The sequence below is a fragment of the Rattus norvegicus genome, chromosome 6 (assembly GCF_036323735.1).
Source record: "Rattus norvegicus strain BN/NHsdMcwi chromosome 6, GRCr8, whole genome shotgun sequence".
Lineage (NCBI taxonomy): Eukaryota > Metazoa > Chordata > Mammalia > Rodentia > Muridae > Rattus > Rattus norvegicus.
The window spans coordinates 95,650,500-95,671,068 of NC_086024.1; the positions used below are offsets into that span (position 1 = coordinate 95,650,500).

Genomic DNA, 20,569 nt, shown 5'->3' on the forward strand with positions numbered 1-20,569 from the left:
GTTGCTTTTGACTTTTACAGGGATCCTTCAGACCTGGAGACGGTCACCATTGGCTCAGAGGATTAGGATTAGGGACAGTCCATCTTGGAAACAGAAGAGTATAATGTGACTCTCAGATGGCCTGCTCTGATCCCTCTTGAGCCCATCCAGGATCTGCCCTTAGATGCTCCAGCCCCCTCCCCAGCCTTTCTCTCTTCCTTTCCTCCTTGCTTGTTTCTCTGGTAACAGTGAAGAAACTAGAAGAAAACAATTGGCAGAGACAGTGCGGGTGAGCATTGATTGCTGGAAACTTGATCTGAGCACTTGTGTGAGCATACCAAGTGCACATCAGAGACCTGAGAGCCTGACATTCAAGTATAAAGCCTGTGCCTGAACATCAGCAGCTTTGCGCTATAGAGGTGACAGTGGAAGACACGTGGCAAATGCAGCAGGTAGATGACTAATTCTCTGTCCTTCACCAATAGTGTTCTCACTCAGCAAGGAACCAGTGCCAGACCAGGTTCCTTCCCTTCATTCCACTCTCTCCCCGTTATAAGCATGGACTAATTAGACCCTCATAAAAGTGTCATAAGGTAAACACCACCTTTGTGATGGTTTTACTGATGAGGAAATCAGGCGAGGTTAATTGCCTTCCTTGCTCAAAGTAGCAAAGGAGCTGCATTTACCTCCACGGAAAGTCTGGGCTGGCAAAGCTATCTCCGAGTAGTCTGCTGTTGTTAGAGGGATTAGGGGCCCAGGACTAGCTGATAGAGAGAGACAAGAGGCTCTGCTGAACGGCTGATCCTTTGTATTGACTGAGTTCGAAAGGCTGAGCACACCAGCCGGAGTCTGCTCTCATCCCAAGGTGAGGACATAAGCCACAAATAGACCACTTCAATTTTTTTTTTAAATTCAAATCAGGAACACGTTTAACTCCATAAAACGAGTCTATTAAACTTGAATGTAATTGTTTCACCTAAACAATTCTCTCACATTAAAGTTTTAGTGTGTTTTGTGGGGGAAATTGGTTTTTAGAAGCTGGAGAGATGACTAAAGTGCATTTCTAATAGAAACCTTGCAAACGCACAAAAACTGTGAACCTAGTACAGCACACTCTTACTGGGTTCTGTTTCTGTTTTGGGGTGAGCGTCAGCCATCAAGGTTGGGAGGTGTGTTGTGGCCAGCGCCCTGACCTCGGTAACAGGCAACAATAGAAAACATGATTTCAGACAAAAGGAAGAAGCAGAAGAGAGTTTCTAAGGAAGATTTGGCAGGCTGAGGCAAGGCCCTCTCAGGAAGTTGGTCCAATGACCTTTATGCTACGTAGAGTCCCATGAGATGTGAGTCTCTTTGGAAAAGCTAAAGACGTCACATTCCAAGAATCTGCAGTGTCTTCTGCATGGTTTATGGGGACGATTGTTACTTGTGTCAGTGGTTCCTATTTTTTCTATTAAATGTTACTGTTTAACAGAATAACCTTCCAGGTGAGGACTTAACCAACAGAAGTTAAGTTTAACAAGGTCCTAAACTGTCAAGAGTGGAGGGTAGGTAAGGAAGCAGAAATCCACACACTCAACTGTGTGAACAACTAGGAAACCCAGAAGCTGTATATTGTAATTATAGGTTTTAAAGCCCCTTATCTTGCCATTTGCTTCAAAGACGTGGATGCTTAGTGTCGAATGCCCTCCTTGTTCCTCACTGCTTTGGTTACTCCTCATGCATTCGACCTGCAGAAGCAATGTCCAACTGCAGACCTCTTCTATCCGGGAAGACAATTCACAAGTTAAAAGTACACTCTGCATAGAAAGTTGAAGTGTTAGGAGGGCTAGAGTCTCAGCTGATACTCAGGATAGCAAACTTTGCACCTATAGCAACACCTGATTATTTCTATAGGGGAATAAGCTCCTCGTTCTAAGTCTAAGCTGCATCTTTACTTAATTCCGCTAGACTCATGATAAATGAGAAAGAAGATGCGGTGGTGGGGAAAGCTCAGTGGAACTGAAGACTGGAGAGGGGATGCTTGGTGGGAGGGCTGGCATTCAGGCTGCCTCTGTGAGGGGAGTGGAATTTAAGGAGGGAATTTATTGAATGAATGGAGGCACATTTTGTTTATGTGCTACGTTGGTTCCCAGCGTTCCTTCCCTCTGGCTTATTTGATCTCCGTTTCTTCAGTTTCTTTTTTCCCAGCTCTGGGTCTGTGTAATCACTCCCTCTTCTTCCTACTGTAACCAGACTCCCCATCTCCCTACCTAAGGGAGTAAGGGGAATTCACTGACTGATCTTTAATGAGATCTAGGTGGATTTTGGAAACCTTGCTAATGAGGCAGCAGTGCATCAAATCCCAGTCCCAGTCCCATTCCCTGCCTCGTATCCTCTCTGCCCCGAGTCTGGGCTCTGAGAGAGTTAGCATGTCACCATCTTTAAGAATTCTGAACAAGCTGCCAGGAGTGCCCCCTCTGACAGAACCTGGCACTTCAAAACTCCAGAGCTTTGCTTGCATGCAGAGCAGAAATTTCCACTTAAATTGAAAGTCGGTGGTAAGGAGCCCTGACACCTACCTGCCATGGCACCTGCTGGAGCTCACATGGAAAATTCCAGAAAGATGCTTGCAGGCACTATTTTTGAACCTTCACTAACTCCTCGGCCCTCTCAACTGTGTGCTGCTGCTCTTAGCGCCCCGCGCCCAGGGATTCTATTAAGTTGAAGTCTTGTAGATTGTTTCATAGTGACCCTGTGGAAGAGACATCTTACTACAGGAGAAACCCTGCCAGAGAATTAATTTATACTAGTTTTCAAATTTCAGTAATTAAATTAATTACTGTGAGTGGGTGATTCCTTGTTTGAAAAAAAAAGTTAAATTTAAAGTACCCCTGGTTTTTTGTGTTCCCTCTGTCTTCGTTTTGCTTGTGGTCTTACTGAGTGTAGAAAGCATTTTAAGTAAATCGAAATCACCTGTAATCCCGATGAACATGTTCTACACCCAAGGCCAGGATTTGTGACCTTACAACACAGGAATGTCATGGAGCCGATAGGACACTTAAGAAATGGATGTTTGATAGATACACGCTATTTTTTTTTTTATTAACTTGAGTATTTCTTATATACATTTCGAGTGTTATTCCCTTTCCCGGTTTCCGGGCAAACATCCCCCTCCCCCCTCCCCTTCCTTATGGGTGTACCCCTCCCAACCCTCCCCCCATTGCCGCCCTCCCCTCATAGACTAGTTCACTGGGGGTTCAGTCTTAGCAGGACCCAGGGCTTCCGCTTCCACTGGTGCTCTTACTAGGATATTCATTGCTACCTATGGGGTCAGAGTCCAGGGTCAGTCCATGTATAGTCTTTAGGTAGTGGCTTAGTCCCTGGAAGCTCTGGTTGCTTGGCATTGTTGTACTTTTGGGGTCTTGAGCCCCTTCAAGCTCTTCCAGTTCTTTCTCTGATTCCTTCAACGGGGGACCTATTCTCAGTTCAGTGGTTTGCTGCTGGCATTCGCCTCTGTATTTGCTGTATTCTGGCTGTGTCTCTCAGGAGCGATCTACATCCGGCTCCTGTCGGTCTGCACTTCTTTGCTTCATCCATCTTGTCTAATTGGGTGGCTGTATATGTATGGGCCACATGTGGGGCAGGCTCTGAATGGGTGTTCCTTAAGTCTCTGTTTTCATCTTTGCCTCTCCCTTCCCTGCCAAGGGTATTCTTTTTCCTCATTTAAAGAAGGAGTGAAGCATTCACATTTTGATCATCCGTCTTGAGTTTCGTTTGTTCTAGGGATCTAGGGTAATTCAAGCATTTGGGCTAATAGCCACTTATCAATGAGTGCATACCATGTATGTCTTTCTGTGATTGGGTTAGCTCACTCAGGATGATATTTTCCAGTTCCAACCATTTGCCTACGAATTTCATAAACTCGTTGTTTTTGATAGCTGAGTAATATTCCATTGTATAGATGTACCACATTTTCTGTATCCATTCCTCTGTTGAAGGGCATCTGGGTTCTTTCCATTTTCTGGCTATTATAAATAAGGCTGCGATGAACATAGTGGAGCACGTGTCTCTTTTATATGTTGAAGCATCTTTTGGGTATATGCCCAAGAGAGGTATAGCTGGATCCTCAGGCAGTTCAATGTCCAATTTTCTGAGGAACCTCCAGACTGATTTCCAGAATGGTTTTACCAGTCTGCAATCCCACCAACAATGGAGGAGTGTTCCTCTTTCTCCACATCCTCGCCAGCATCTGCTGTCACCTGAGTTTTTGATCTTAGCCAATCGCACTGGTGTGAGGTGAAATCTCAGGGTTGTTTTGATTTGCATTTCCCTTATGACTAAAGATGTTGAACATTTCTTTAGGTGTTTCTCCGCCATTCGGCATTCCTCAGCTGTGAATTCTTTGTTTAGCTCTGAACCCCATTTTTTAATAGGGTTATTTGTTTCCCTGCAGTCTAACTTCTTGAGTTCTTTGTATATTTTGGATATAAGGCCTCTATCTGTTGTAGGATTGGTAAAGATCTTTTCCCAATCTGTTGGTTGCCGTTTTGTCCTAACCACAGTGTCCTTTGCCTTACAGAAGCTTTGCAGTTTTATGAGATCCCATTTGTCGATTCTTGATCTTAGAGCATAAGCCATTGGTGTTTTGTTCAGGAAATTTTTTCCAGTGCCCATGTGTTCCAGATGTTTCCCTAGTTTTTCTTCTATTAGTTTGAGTGTGTCTGGTTTGATGTGGAGGTCCTTGATCCACTTGGACTTAAGCTTTGTACAGGGTGATAAGCATGGATCGATCTGCATTCTTCTACATGTTGCCCTCCAGTTGAACCAGCACCATTTGCTGAAAATGCTATCTTTTTTCCATTGGATGGTTTTGGCTCCTTTGTCAAAAATCAAGTGACCATAGGTGTGTGGGTTCATTTCTGGGTCTTCAATTCTATTCCATTGGTCTATCTGTCTGTCTCTGTACCAATACCATGCAGTTTTTATCACTATTGCTCTGTAATACTGCTTGAGTTCAGGGATAGTGATTCCCCCTGAAGTCCTTTTATTGTTGAGGATAGCTTTAGCTATCCTGGGTTTTTTGTTATTCCAGATGAGTTTGCAAATGATACACGCTATTTTTATATCCTCAGGGAAACAAGCTCTGTGGGTCCTGTTGCTGTATCTGAATTCCCACTCTTAGGGGCTTTTTCCAGTTCAAATTCAGCAAAGCCTTATTGCTCATTTAATCCCGAGGAAGAATTGATTTCATGTCCTCTGAGTTTAACATCCACGGCAAACAAGATCAAAGAAATGACTTTCAACCTGGTGAACTTTTAAAATACGGATGTGGTCCCACTGTGGACATCTCACTTAGGATGCTAAAGTCCCCGATGCTGCATTCTGAGCTCTTCAAGGGACCCTGCACCTAATTAGAGTTGCATAGCCACTGCTGGGAGACTAGAACCTGCCTGGAGCAGAGAATCATTGTGGGTTGTGGATAGCAGAGCCCTAAGGGTGAATGTGTGGACAGGCCCATGTGGGATTTGGCCATAGAGCTTATTCTGAAGTGGGGATTTGTTTTAAAGTCGATGCTGTCCTTACTGGAGGGGTTACGGCCAATCTGGGCTCTTCACCTGAAGGATAATGGTTTCTTATTATGTTAGCGGCTTACTTGAGGTAAGGCAAATTGAATCCGTTTAGGTTCTTCGTTGTGACGAGCAGCTGGGGAACGGGGATTAGTTAGCTAGTGCCAACATAGGCACGAACATGAGAAAGTAGATTCATTGGGACCCACAGCCTACAGCTCTGGAACCCTTTGTCACATCCCCTCCCACTGGCTGTTCTGCTTGATCATCTCTACACTCCTTTTCCAAGCCTTCCTTTTCTTTTCTTCAACTTTTTGTTGATTCTTTGTGAGTTTCACATTGTGCACCCCAGCCACACTCATCCCTCCATCTCCTTGTAATCCCCCCAAAAGAAAATTCAAAAACAAACGGAAATAAGCAGAAGAAGACAAAGAAAGCACAGAAAACATCTCATGGTGGAAGCTGCAGTGTGTCACAGTGCCTCCCTGTGTCCACACATCTTCACTTGCCAATGCTCGTTGCAATGAGTCATTGGTCTGGTTTGAGATGTCTGGCTTCTGTGACACCATCAGTATTGGATCCTCACTGGGACTCTTCAGTTATCCTGTTGTTGCTCCATATCTTGGAGATCTTGCACTTTTGGATCAGCAGGATCAGCCCTTTCATACACTCCCATAGTTCACAGATAGAGATCTTTGCTGTGGGCGCAATTCAAAGCCCTGAATCTGGGCCTGGGCGACAGCTGAGCTGGTGAGCCTGCCAGCTCTCCTACATTCGCACCTCCAGTCAAGCAATCTAGCACTGTTCCAGCTGGGCTGCCCAATGGGGCTGTTGGCAGGAGGCAGGGTCAGCGTCTATGCCTTCAGGGTGACCCACCCACATCAACACCTCCAGAACCAGCTTCTCAGTTGAGGTGCAGGGGGCCCACTCTCCCAAGTGCTGTGCCGGTGAAGGATTGGGACAGCTCTTCTACTCTCACTCCCTCAGGGTGGCTCACAGCTGCCTTTATCATCAGGACCAGCTCAGTGCAACAGCCAGTGAGGGGCACGGCCAGCTTACCTGCTCTCATAACCCCAGCCTTTCTTAAGAACTATGCCTGGAAAAATTTGCAAGCTAGAAACAGATTTTTTTTTCAGTATAGAAATAGTTGGTGGTGGGAGAAACTGTTGACAGCAATCTTTGCATAATCTTCCTGATGATGCTCTTCTGAATTGCTGTCGTCCTTCCTTTCCTCTACACTACACAGTGAAGCCAAGAGTGACAATTGGGTCTTCATGGTCAATGTTTTTTGGAGAGGTTGTTCAGTCTGGGTGTAGATGGGGAAAATAAATCATGGTTTAAAGCAAGTATGTATTCTTATGTGACAGGAGCTTTTGTGTCTGTGTGTATATGGGTGTGTTTGTGTATATGCAGGTCCCCCCTCTCTCTCTCTTTCTCTCTCTCTCTCTCTCTCTCTCTCTCCCTCTCTCTCTCTCTCTCTCTCTCTCTCTCTCTCTCTCTCTCTCTCTCTCTGTGTGTGTGTGTGTGTGTGTGTGTGTGTGTGTGTGTGTGTGTGTGTGCATTGAGACCAGAGATACTATCTACCTTGTCCTCTGAGACAGGGACTCACCAATAGGCTAGGCTGGCCAACAAGTCCCAGGGGTCTGCCTGTCTCTATCTTCCCAGTGACAGGATTATCTCCATGAATTGTCACGCTCAGGGGTCACACTAAGGTCCTTGTGCACACAAGGCAAGCACTTTATTAACTGAGCCATCTCTCTAACACCAAAGAGAAACGTTTGAAGTTTGTATTTGAGGGTATGTTTTCCCAAAAAGTACTTTTTTCCAACTACACCCCACTCCATGCTCAGGAGGAAGATAAACCCTTACTAAAATAAGGTTCCCCCTCCTGAGGATAATCACAGATGGGTATGATTTTTTTTTTTGCCACAGCTGCAGGGTGGAGGGCGTTCCTATAGCTCCCTCTTCCATGTCTGTCATAGCTCTGTCACTCTACTGCTTCTGCCTAAAGATTGACATCTTTTCCTTTGACATCCTGAGGGCCAGGAGAGAAACTCCAGCCCTTGAAGGAGAGTTGTGCCATGTGAGTCATATGTGTTAGCATCTAATAAGGGTCATGCTGCACAGTAGGTGGTTTAAAATGCTGGTCTAATAAATAGTAATGAGCGTTCTGCATTCTGGCTTTCCTTGAATGAGATTGATTCAGTTTCCATGTTATCACTGTCCAGGTTGTCTCCTTGTAGGAGTTGCTTATTTCCTTGATGCCAGGTCTGGTGCTCCCCGCAGGTGGGATGGAGTTATTTATGCATCCTGATGAGCCATGGTGATCTATCATTGTGGATGAAAGGTATACTGTAGTTAGAATTTTGGTTTCTTTTAAAAAACCACAGAAATAGGAACATGCTTTCATTTTAATCTCAGGTGTGGGACACGGGGCCACTTCAGATTGTTCACAGCAGCTGACTATGATTTACCCCATGCTCTAGCAGAGGAGTGATCTTGGACAGTGGCAGATAATTTATACAATTGTGGGTTGTGTGGGATTCTGGGGACTTTTCAGGGATATATAAATGCTAGAGCCCCCTCTGGTTGGCCGGTTGGTGGCTGGGTGCTCTTGGTTATGGTTTGTCAAGTAGTTGTGAGCAAAGAGACAAAAAGAAGAAATTAGACATCCTGACGGCAAAGATCAAACTTGCCCCAAGGAACTCAGAGCCCCTAATCAGCAGGAAGTAGGCTAATGATAATCTTCACTCTCTTTCCCCTCTACCCTTTTTTCTTTCCTACCTAGTGTTAGGGGGTTGAAAGGATGGAAAAAAGTGGAAGAAAAAAGAACCTACAAAGTAGCTAACAGGCAGGCTAGAGTGTGTCTGCTTTTATTTACAAGTTCTTTTCCCACCACCAGCAAGCTGAGACTTGGAAAATGCTCCCTGAGCAAGTTAAAGCAGGCTGTCACCAGCACAAACAGTAGCGGCCCCCATCCGAGCCTCCAGCTAAACTGCCAGGGTTAGGGTCAGTGGCACAACCACACTTGTTACCTGTAGAACGGAGATAAAAATTTTTATGGTAGGATACAAATATACTAAACAATTAGAAGGGCCTCCTGGGTAGAAGGGTAAGCTCCAGACCAACTATCTAGGCGTGAATGCTGGATCCATTACTTCCTGCCCTGTGACCTTGAACAAACTCCTAGGTTTTCACCATGATAAAATTATTAATAACATCTACCACGTGAGATTGTTGTGATTAATAAGTGGCAGTTACATAGATGAGGCCAGTGCCTGGCATGCAGTAGGGCTCTCACTTGTGAGCAGACAGTCATTATATGGTGTTAGTCAGTGATCCTTTCACTTTGTTAAAATAGAAACTGACCTGTGACGATTTTGTCTTTGATCTCCGCTGCCCAAGACTCAGTCTTAGGTGTGACTGCAGTCTTTTTTTTTTTTTTTTAATAGTTATTTATTTTATGAGTACCAGAAGAGGGCATCAGATCCCATTACAGATGGTTGTGAGCCACCATGGGGTTGCTAGGATTTGAACTCAGGACCTCTAGAAGAGCAATCAGTGCTCTTAACCGCTGAGCCATCTCTCCAGCCTATGACTGTGGTCTTAACTTTGGGGTTTAGAGTTTGATGCTGGTCTGTTTAGAGTACCCAAGAGTTTCAGAGCATTTAATCGCCCTCCTTTTATTTTAGAAACAGGAAAAATTCTTTCTTACGTTGAAGTGGGCCCAAGAGGGGCTGCCAAGAGAGTGAAGGCTTGTTGGATGGACTTTTGACTTGGCTTATTCATTATCTGAAAATTGCATTTTTCTTTTTATTCATGGTGTGTGTGTGTGTGTGTGTGTGTGTGTGTGTGTGTGTGTGTGTAGAAGTCATTCATGGATTCCATAGACCGTATAACATAGATAAACAGTTAAAACTAGGGGTTGGCAAGGTCTGGCCTCTGGGCTAAAGTTTTACCTTTGGCCTCTTTGTAAATGGCCCATGAAGTAAAAAGGTTTTAGCATATTTTAAAAGCTTTTTATTTATTTAATATTTATTTATGTACTTTATACATGGGTGTTTTGTCTGCATGTACCTCTGCACAGCGAAGAGGACATTGGATCTTATGGAACTACAGTTATACATGGTTGTGATCTGCCATGTAGGTAGCTGGGAATTGAACTCAGGTCCTTTTGAAGAGCAGCCAATGCTCTTAACTGCCGAGCCATCCCTCTAGCCCTAAACTTCTTAGTTCTTAACATTACCATATCTCTCTCTCTCTCTCTCTCTCCCTCTCTCTCTCTCTCTCTCTCTGTGTGTGTGTGTGTGTGTGTGTGTAGGCACATTGGTCTGTGCTATGGCACACATGTGAAGTTCAGAAGACAGCTTCTGGGATTTGGTTCTTTTCTTCTACCACATGTGGTTCATATATTGAATTCAGAGGTCATTGGGCTTGGCCATGAGTTTCTTTAATTTCTAAGGCATTCTTATGACCTAGTTATTATATTTTAAACAGCTAAAGAAAGTAATGTGAGAGATATTGTGGTTCACCGTGGTGGTTTGAGTGAAATGACCCCTGTAGGCTCATTCATAGAATGAGCATATACCTGATCCAGTTGGTGGAACTGTTCGGCAAGGATTAAGAGGTGTGGCTTTGTTGGAGCAGGCGTGGCCCTGGCGTTGAACCCTGAGGTTTCAAAAGCCCATGCCATTCCAGCTCTCTCTGCCTCATGCTTGTGGGTCAGCCAAGATGTGAGCTCTCAGCTCCAGCTCCAGCTCCTGCCTGCCTGCTTCCCTGCTCCATACCATGGTGGTCATAGACTCTCAGAAACTGTTAGCCCTAAATTAATGCTTCCCTTTATAAGTATCCTCGTCATGGTGTATTGTCACAGCCTTAGAAAAGCCAGACACAAAACCTCACTCTTTATAGGAAAAGGTTGCCATTCTCACTATCGGCTCCCACTCTCTGCACTGTTTTCAAACTGTCGTTTAACAGCACCTTTCAAAGTCCCAGGTGACCTCCTGACCTCCGTTGCCCTCTCGCACAGCTAACCACTATCCTGAATTTTGTGTTGTTTTCCTCTGCAAATCTTAAATAACATATACATATAAAATATTATTTATTTCATTTTATCCTGTACTTCATAAATGGAGTGACACTCTGGTTTTTCTGTCACATACATTATTATCTCAGGATTATGTGGCTTTCATCTGCCTCAGTTTCCCTGGTTAGACGTGGGGGGAGGGGTTGTTACGCATAAATGTTAACAGTTTTTACTTCAAACCTAAGTTTTTGCTAATCTGGTGATGATAGAAAAGATACAAAAAACCCCACACACTTTAAAATACCCCTTATTATATATTTGCTCTGCGACAGTTACCGGATTCAATTAATTTAACTTCTCCCATCATTTAAATCTTAATCACAATGCTGATAGGAGGATGTTACAACTCACACAGAGGTTAATTAACACACCAAAGGTCATAAAGCTAATAAATGGCAGAATATAGATTTGAACCAAGATTTAACTATCAGCCCATGTGATTAATTCTTCCTGCTTATCCAAAGATGTTTTGAGGAAGATAATTTGAGGCAGGGTTGAACTATGAAGAAAATGTGAAACTCTTAAGACATGCTGATTAACTAAAATATAAACAATAAGAAAGAAAATATGATTTAAAGTTTTCATCTAATGTAGGGAAATTCTTCTCTTTCTTTTGACTTAGCGATAAAAAAAATGTTAATTCCAGAAATTAAAAACCTAACCAAGCAGCTAGAGGTGACTTCATGGGGCACAGAAGCTGAGGATTTGTCCCTTTTGTGTGAATCAGAGCAACGTTACAGCTTTTGTGGTTTGAATACCTCATGAGGCAGGCACGAGGATATTCTTGCCAGGGGAGATTTTAGACTATGCTTCCCACAGACCAGAAGTCAGGACCTCACTGGTCACTGTTCTGCTCTCTGTGACCTTCTCTCCCTCAGTGAAAATTGACACAGTTGCATGGATCAGCCTGTCTCACACTCATACACACACACACACACACACACACACACACACACACACACACACACCACACCACAAACTGTACATGCATATACTACAAATACTATACACACACACACACCACATACACTCCCTACATACTCTGCACACATGAACACATTCATACAACTCACACACACACATACACACACACTATATATATATATACACATATATATCACAAATACTATACACATATACTATACATACACAGTACATGTTCACTATGCAAACACGAACATATACATGCTATGCATACACATAGACACACACCAAGTTTTGACTTCACAAAGTACTTACATACTCTTTAAGCTTAAAAATCTCATGCAGAATGTTATTTACGACCTATCAATATATGTGTGGCTTAAAACACGACGGAACTAAAAAGGAGAAAGCGTGGCCTTGAGGCTGCATCATGACCTTCTTGCTTGTGGGGCCTGCTTCTGAGGTGGTTGCTTGGACCTGACTGCTCTCCTCTCCTGCATGATTTGTAGTCTGCCTACTTCCTGCCAATGGACTTTCAGTGGGACCTTCGAGGGTGACCATATGACATGGAGTCAGGGAGGAGAGTACAGACGTCTCTGGTAGAGGTGGTAGTGCCAGCGGAGTGTGAACACTAAATCTGAGCCGTCAGTCACCCCAAACGATGCACAGCATATTAAGGTTGTTAAAGTTACCTTGACTGGAACATCAGCGCGGATAGGACTATTGGCTCTACTCAGCCTGAGAAGAACATCTGCCCAGCTTTTCTGAGATCTTAAAGGAAATTCCTCTTGTTGGGAATGCCAGTACAAATGGGTACAGGGATACTGTCATACTCTTCGCTGAACGGGAAGTATGGCCCTCATGACCGGCCCCGTGTCATTTATTATTCTAAGGCTTGGGGTAGAAATGGAGTCTTTGCCATGGAATGTGGAGTTGAAATCTTGAAAACCAACTTTATACTTCTTTTGACTTCTCCAGGCTGTGAAAGCTCCAGCTTTCTCTTCATGCTTCTAGGGACATTGGAAACAAAACACTACGTTCTCTGTGGGCCTCACTGCCTGGAGTCTGGAGGACAGGGGATTTGATTCAGAGCCAGTCACCTTCATGAACAGCCTGAGAAGAGCCTTCTGGATAATGTGTTCTGAACGGGATGGGTGGGGGTGGAAGGGACAGGACTGGAGAGGGAATGATGATGGTGGGGGTCAGATTCCAAATTCAGCTGATAGGGAGGCTTTCAAAAGGTGACTCTCTTGATTTTAAAGTTCCTTCTTTTGATTTCCTCTGCCTCTGTCCTTTCTCCTCCCTTAAAAAGCTCTGAGTGATTCCTTTGTCTTTGCTCTACATGAAGTTCTATTATGCTCAACTAGCACACAGCGTCAGCTTAAAGACATAGCAGCTAAAGCCAAGAAAAGTATTTGGCCAGTTTGAATTTCTGTTAAGTGTACATTTAGACACATGGATGGGATAGTGAGATGTCAGCTAACATCTAATTTATTAACAGAGGTGCACAACATACCTTAAATAATATATTAATATAGCAATATTACGGTTTCCAGTTTTCAGCTTCCCGGAAAGATGTGATGTAATTCTTCTGTGCATGCTTCTTTCCTAACTTCAGTTTGAGTCACCTCACACAGATCTGTAGGCTCATCATTCCTACTTGTGGGCTTCTGGAGAAGCATAGTTTGGAACCCTGTTTAATGTGACCACTAAAACGCTGTGTCAGACTAAATGTCCTTCACGGGTTTGATCTTTTTGGTTAGTTCTTTGAAAAATTTGTACAATGTGTTTTGATCATATTTATGGATTCCTCCAACTCCTTCCAGAACCACCTCCCTTTCCCCTTCCCACAGAATGTTATGTTTGTTCTCTCTCTCTCTCTCTCTCTCTCTCTCTCTCTCTCTCTCTCTCTCCCTCTTTCCCCCACTCATCAAGTCTGATTTGTACTACCCAGGAATGTATGGCACCCACTGGAGTTGTGATCAGTTTAGTAGGGGTACCCTCTTAAAGAAAACTGAGTTTCCCTCTTCAGTCAGCTATCAGATACAAGAGCTTCTTGGCTAGGGGACTTCATGCTCACCACCCTTCTCCTGGCTGGGGTTTGGTTTGACTTGAGCTCGCGCAGGTCTTGTGTGAGCTGTTATATCTGTGGTGAGCTCATATGCACACCTTCCCTGCACTGAGAGCAGTGTTCCCTTGTCCTCACCCACAACTCTGAATCTTACACTCTTTCTGCCCTTTTGCAAAGATCCTAAGCCATGGGAGGAGGGGTGTTCCATTTAGGACAGAAAATTCTGGAATCTTTTATTCTGTGCACCTTAACCAACTGAGTCTCTGCAATCAATCATCATTATCTACTGAAAATGGATGAGGGTTGAGAGATGTATCGGGAGTCACTTTGATGCATAAATCATTAGGAAACAGTTTAATACTATCTCCATTTATTAGATAGCATTAGGAGTACAGTCTCCCCTAGGGCCTCTGACTTCTCTAGCCACATGTTTGTGGCTGGACAATGGGACCAGGTATGGGTTTCATCTCCACATGATGTTTTTGCCACTATTGTGCTAGTGGGCATGTCTTGCTAGACCAGTCATTATTATATATTGCAGCATTCACAGATGTGTAAGGCTAATGAAGGTGTCTACCACATCTTCAAGTACTATGAAAGCTGTCCAATAGGGATGAAGCTTCCAGGTCAGTACTAGAGTTCTGTACTCCATGTTCTATGACTCAAGCATGTGGTGTCTTCAGTAATAGGGTCTTTACCATCAAGTTCTTGAGGGTAATCTTAATATCTTGTAATGTTTGGGAATCTATGGCACCTCATAGAAATTGGTGTGGAAGCCCCTCCGGAAGCTAGCAATGGAAGAACCGCACAAGGGAGCTGTCTCACACCTGAGTGTTACCCAGAGGACACTATGTCCTATATAAAGATAGCTGCTCACCAACGTCATTCTTCCCTATGCAGACTAGCTAGGGAGTGGTAGCAGCCCTGTATCACCAGCTGATGGGTAGATAATGGAAATGCGGTATATTTATGCCGTGGAATATTATTTACCTGTTAAAAAACCGAATTGTGAAATTTCAGGACAAACATATAGAATTGGAAATAATTATTCTGAGTGTGGTAACAGAGCCCTAAAGACAAACATCTGACCCAGAAAGACAAACATTGCATGCTTTTTCTCATTGTAACTCATTTGACTCTTTAGATATGTGTGTTTCGTTTGGAATATCCACAGAGGTCTGAGGGCATGTGTGTGTGTGTGTGTGTGTGTGTGTGTGTGTGTGTGTGTGTGTGTTTTAGGAGATAGGAGATAGAATGTAATGATATAAAAGAGGAAGTGTATGTGTGTCTGTGTGAGTGTGTGTGTGTCTGTGTGTGTGTGTCTATCTTTTAAGAGATAGGAGATAGAATGTAGTGATATAAAAGGGGAAGTGTGTGTGTGTGTGTGTGTGTGTGTATGTGTATCTTTTAAGAGATAGGAGATAGAATGTAGTGATATAAAAGGGGAAAGGTGACTAATAGTCTAGGAAGGGGTTAACAGGCTGGGAGATGGGAGGCTATCCAGGAGGGATAAATACCACTAAAGGCCTTCGAAAAGTGTCATGTGGAAATCTGCCACTGTGAGAACTTCTGAATGCATGTGCACACATATATAAAAAGATATAATGGGGTTCCTCTGTGACAATGTCCTACTTTATTTCATCCTTTAGCTTGCCTTTCTAATTTTTGTTGTTGTTGTTGTTGTTGACCCAAGTGTATATTTCTGTCTGGAAATTGTAGTCATTTACATATAAAAGTGATTTTTTTAATAAAAAGGTTGCTGGTTTATTTTTTTTTTTTGATTTTTTTTTTGATTTTTTTTTTTTATTAACTTGAGTATTTCTTATATACATTTCGAGTGTTATTCCCTTTCCCGGTTTCCGGGCAAACATCCCCCTCCCCCCTCCCCTTCCTTATGGGTGTTCCCCTCCCAACCCTCCCCCCATTGCCGCCCTCCCCCCATAGACTAGTTCACTGGGGGTTCAGTCTTAGCAGGACCCAGGGCTTCCCCTTCCACTGGTGCTCTTACTAGGATATTCATTGCTACCTATGGGGTCAGAGTCCAGGGTCAGTCCATGTATAGTCTTTAGGTAGTGGCTTAGTCCCTGGAAGCTCTGGTTGCTTGGCATTGTTGTACTTTTGGGGTCTCGAGCCCCTTCAAGCTCTTCCAGTTCTTTCTCTGATTCCTTCAATAGGGGACCTATTCTCAGTTCAGTGGTTTGCTGCTGGCATTCGCCTCTATATTTGCTGTATTCTGGCTGTGTCTCTCAGGAGCGATCTACATCCGGCTCCTGTCGGTCTGCACTTCTTTGCTTCATCCATCTTGTCTAATTGGGTGGCTGTATATGTATGGGCCACATGTGGGGCAGGCTCTGAATGGGTGTTCCTTCAGTCTCTGTTTTAATCTTTGCCTCTCCCTTCCCTGCCAAGGGTATTCTTTTTCCTCATTTAAAGAAGGAGTGAAGCATTCACATTTTGATCATCCGTCTTGAGTTTCGTTTGTTCTAGGGATCTAGGGTAATTCAAGCATTTGGGCTAATAGCCACTTATCAATGAGTGCATACCATGTATGTCTTTCTGTGATTGGGTTAGCTCACAAAAATATGGAACGCTTCACGAATTTGCGTGTCATCCTTGCGCAGGGGCCATGCTAATCTTCTCTGTATCGTTCCAATTTTAGTATATGTGCTGCCGAAGCGAGCACGGTTTATTTTTAACTATACTCCATAGCTATAAATACAAGCCTTCACCTTTGGGAAGAAATAGAACCACATCGGGTTCTTTTCTTCTAAGAGTCCATCCTATGCATTATGCATGTATGTGTGCACTACTTACTTACTTGTGTGTTGTGTGCATATGTGTAAGTCCAGGGGTATGGGAGCCATGGCGTGAATGTGATGGTTAGAGGACAACTTTTTGGGGTTCCTCAGTTCAATCCCCACAGTGAGCTCCAGGAATTGACCTCGGGTCTTCAGGCTTGCAAGGTTGAGCACTTTCCTCAGTCTAACCACCATACTGGTCCCAGATTAGACTTCATTTACCTCATTTTTATTGACAATATTTTGAAGAGGAACAGATTGGGATTAGAGTTATTGAATGTTTGTGTAAAATAATTGAGAGATAGTATATTTTGCCGTCTGTAAGATTTTCGTAAGGAATCTAATACAATTCAACTCCTTTTTTAAAGGACACTTGTGGCAAGAAAGAATAGGCTTTATATTAGGACATTTGAAGCTGTCCTTTAAAAAGGCTCAAGGGCTGCAGGAGGACTGATTCTATTTCACGTGTCTATGCTATTTGCATCACGTGGGGCCATGTCCTTGACCCACTCCCCTTCCTAACTTTCTACGTGTTAGTAAGGTTGATAAACCGTGGGGTGAAGCTTGGAGATGGCCAAGCTTAGAGGCTGCTGTTTCTTTTAGGGACCCAGCCAGAAACTCTGGGAGCGGGGGGCAGGGATGATTACATTTGTATCAACTCCTTTTGAATAAAACAAATGCTTTGATCAGAAGAAAACCAAGTTGGATTATATTGAAATGATTTTAAACAGTGAAAAGATCAGAAATAATGGCAGCACAGTGAGGTGCTGCCTCTGAGGTTGTGTGAATCGACTTTAGAAGATGCTTCAGAATGGCCTTCAGCATTCAGTCATCACCATCACCTCCACCACCACCACCAACATCATCCACATCATCATCATCATCACCACCACCACCACCATCACCTCCACCACCACCACCAACATCATCTACATCATCATCATCACCACCACCACCATCATCATCCCCATCATCATGAGCATCACTATCTTTGTCTCTGTTCTCATTCACACTGCACACATGGTATCAAGGACTCTAGGTGTTGATTGACACTGTTATTGCTGCATAATTGATGTGGCCGGTCTTGTGGCAGGAAGATTTAGAGACTATGTAGTAGCTGTCATGTAAACCTTCATAGCTTGTTCCAGTCTGCGCCAGTCTTTGTATTGAAACTCACAAAGTTATGAAAGGAAGGGTCCTTATGCAACCTGACAGAAAGTGGAGTTTTCGGCCTTGTCCGCTCTCTCCATGCTCCCTGTGGGAACAGACTGAAGGTTAACTCCGTCTTCCCTCCCTGGCAGTTTGCTTTCCGACATTTGCTTTCTTGGGAGTCCATCCGCAGGAGGGTTTTGGAGGTAACTGTGTCACTGAAAAAAGTCTGAGGGAGCTTGAAAATGAGAAGGCATCTGTGGAGTCTGGGTTTCCCGCACAAGGGCTGTGTCGTTTTGAACAGATCATGTAGACTCTTTAGAACTCAGTATTAATCTGGGTTAAAAGTGGCCGTGTGAATTAGAAGACAGAGGTATGCAGTAAAACTGAAGATGGATTAGCCTCTGCACAGTTTGCATTTTAACGAGGTGTTTAATCTGCACAAGTGAGGGTCTCTGTGGTGGTTTGAGCTCTCTCTGATGAGGGTCTCGAGAGGTAGGCATTTGGCAGAAACCTGGGGCAGAACCTGCACGTCTACGTTATGCTTGGTGGATGACATCTATATCCGGTCCCTGTCCTCGATTCTCAGACTAGAGTCAGTAATTGTTCAGACTTCAGATATCATATAGGCCACAAAAGGTGACCGAGACCTGGAGGGGTCAATGGCTTTACCCCCAATTTTGTAGTTCACAAATTTTACTGGGGAGAGAACCACTTGCCATTTGGAATTGGCAGTTAAAGGCCAGGCTTGCAAGTATCTGTGTTTAGTCTGAGGGAGGCTTGTTAAATTCCATTTCCTCCCCTGGGTTCCTAACAGAAGCGTTTAGATACCCAATGTGGGCTATTTCTAAAGCCAGCTGGGTGGAGTGATCTCACAAAAACCTTAAAAGGGGGAGTCTGGCCAGCCGTAAACGTCTTGCTAAAGGGTGTCAGGACAGGATAGAACAGGGGTGAAGATAGTATCTTTTGGGACCCCAAAGCTCTACCTATGTCCTTCCAGGAAGCCCTGGCTGCTTCACTTGAAAACTTTTGTGCAAGACTCTTAACATTTTTGATGAAATGTTTCAGCCGTGCCCCCAGGCATTAAGCATAAGAATGGTGCTAATCATGGTAACTTCTTGAATCGGTTTGGCCAGTCCTAATTCACATTACTTTTAAGAAGAAATGGAGCAGATTTAAAAAAAAAAAATCCGAGTGTTCTGAATCCACCCTTCCTCCCCACACACTTCTTTTGTTGAGGAAAACACAACTGTGAACACTGCATCTATATTTTCTGTCTATTTATTCTGTGCATAGCCGTACGCAAGCATTCACACTTACCATGACTGGTATAGTCAGGGTTTGCACGTTTGTACACATTGACAAATAGCACTAGGCTGTGTGGTTTTTTTGTACCGTGTTTATTTTATCCAACAGAATACGTTGAAGATCTGTCCAGGTAGTCGTAATCTTTCAACTGTTGTCTTACGCTCCAGAGGAATGCGGCAATACTCATTTTCCTGTCTTGGGGACTTCGCCGTATTATGCTCGTGTGGCCATTGGCCCCCTCTCAACTGCTTCATTCTTTTACCTTTTTCTTTTCTCTCCTTCCTCCTCCTTCAAGACAGTATCTCACTAAGTACCCCAGCTGCCCGGAACTTACCTTGTAGGCCAGGCTGGTCTTGAATTCCCAGAGATTCACAGCTTAGTCTTATAGGAAGAAAATTCAGGTTAGGCCACAGAAGTTAGAGGTGAGCGTGCAGTGTTCTAAGTGATAACCATGTGAAAACAAGCTTCCCATAAGAATTTGCTTTTGAGAAAAAAGAAAAAAACGAGAAAGGTCTGTTTGTGCAGCGTATTTGACACTGACCTCTACCTCTGAGTGACTTTGGGGTTGTAGTTCTGAAGATCTCCTTTCGTTTAAGCTACCCCCTCCTCCACCATTGGTTGTGCGTTTGCATATGCTTCAAGTTTGTGGTGAGGTTCAGTGGGGCCTGAATCGATGCCCAGGAACTCTGGGCTGACGCAACTTGTATCTGCTGCCTATCACTGGGGGGAAGGCGAAAAGAAAAGGCTGCGGGAAGGTTTTGTTTGAGGGAGGGATGACAAGAAAGACTTTTCTCTCATCCCTCAGCTTCTAGGAAAGAGTCTTCTGCCTTCCTCAAAACCTGTGGAGTTCATCCTACCCCCAAATCACTGAGGAGTTCCTCCCACCTCCAGTCCTGAGCACTTTGTCTCCATGATGCACCCCTCTTGCTTTCTGTTCCTGGTCCTGAAAAACCCCACTTAGTTGATCTGGTTATGGGACACCATAATTTCTATCAGCTGTGCTTCTCGAGGTTGGGATCCAGTGTCCCAGCACTCAATAGGTGAGATCTCTCTCCCTCTGTCTCTTCTCTCTCTTTGTCTCTGCCTGTGTCTGTGTCTGTGTCTCTGTCTGTCTGTCTGTCTCTCTCTCTCTTTGTCTCTGTCTGTCTCTCTCTCCATCTTTCTCTCCGTCTGTGTCTCTGTCTCCCCCCTCTCTGTCTCTGTCTGTGTCTCTGTCTGTCTGTCTGTCTCTCTCCATTTTTCTCTCCATCCGTCCATCTGTCTGCCTCTCTCTCTCTCTCTCTCTCTCTCTCTCTCTCTCTCTCTCTCTCTCTCTCTCTCTCTCTCTCTCTCTCTCTCTCTCTCAGCAGCCAAAGGGCCCCAGTGGGAGTGGAGCAGGAGCACAGCTGCAGGAGAAGGTTGTAAAAAAGATTAGGCCCTCCCCACAGCTGAGTGTATTTTACCAATGTAAATGTTGATCTCCTCGTTCTAAACCCTCAAGGGACCCAAGGAGAGGCTGAGTCTCTGGAAACCTAACTAGGCAAAAATTGGTATTGTGGCTGGGAATGCAGCTGACCCAAGAGGAGAAGCCTCTAGAGCTGGGAGAAGGTCATCAAAAGGTCAAGGGGAAGAAAGTTGGGGGGTGGGGGGACTGAGGGGCTCAGATAGAATATTCCAAGGACTGTAAGCTTTTAAATAAATATTCCCACCCCTACCCCTGGCTTATCAA

General features: G+C 44.1%; 1 non-coding gene across 1 annotated transcript; it reads right to left on the minus strand.

Moving 5' to 3' along the window:
- Positions 1 to 16,182: 16,182 nt before the first annotated feature.
- Positions 16,183 to 16,289, minus strand: LOC120093507 (U6 spliceosomal RNA). The gene has a single exon (XR_005486533.1). It is a non-coding gene; the product is annotated as a U6 spliceosomal RNA (small nuclear RNA).
- Positions 16,290 to 20,569: the final 4,280 nt, after the last annotated feature.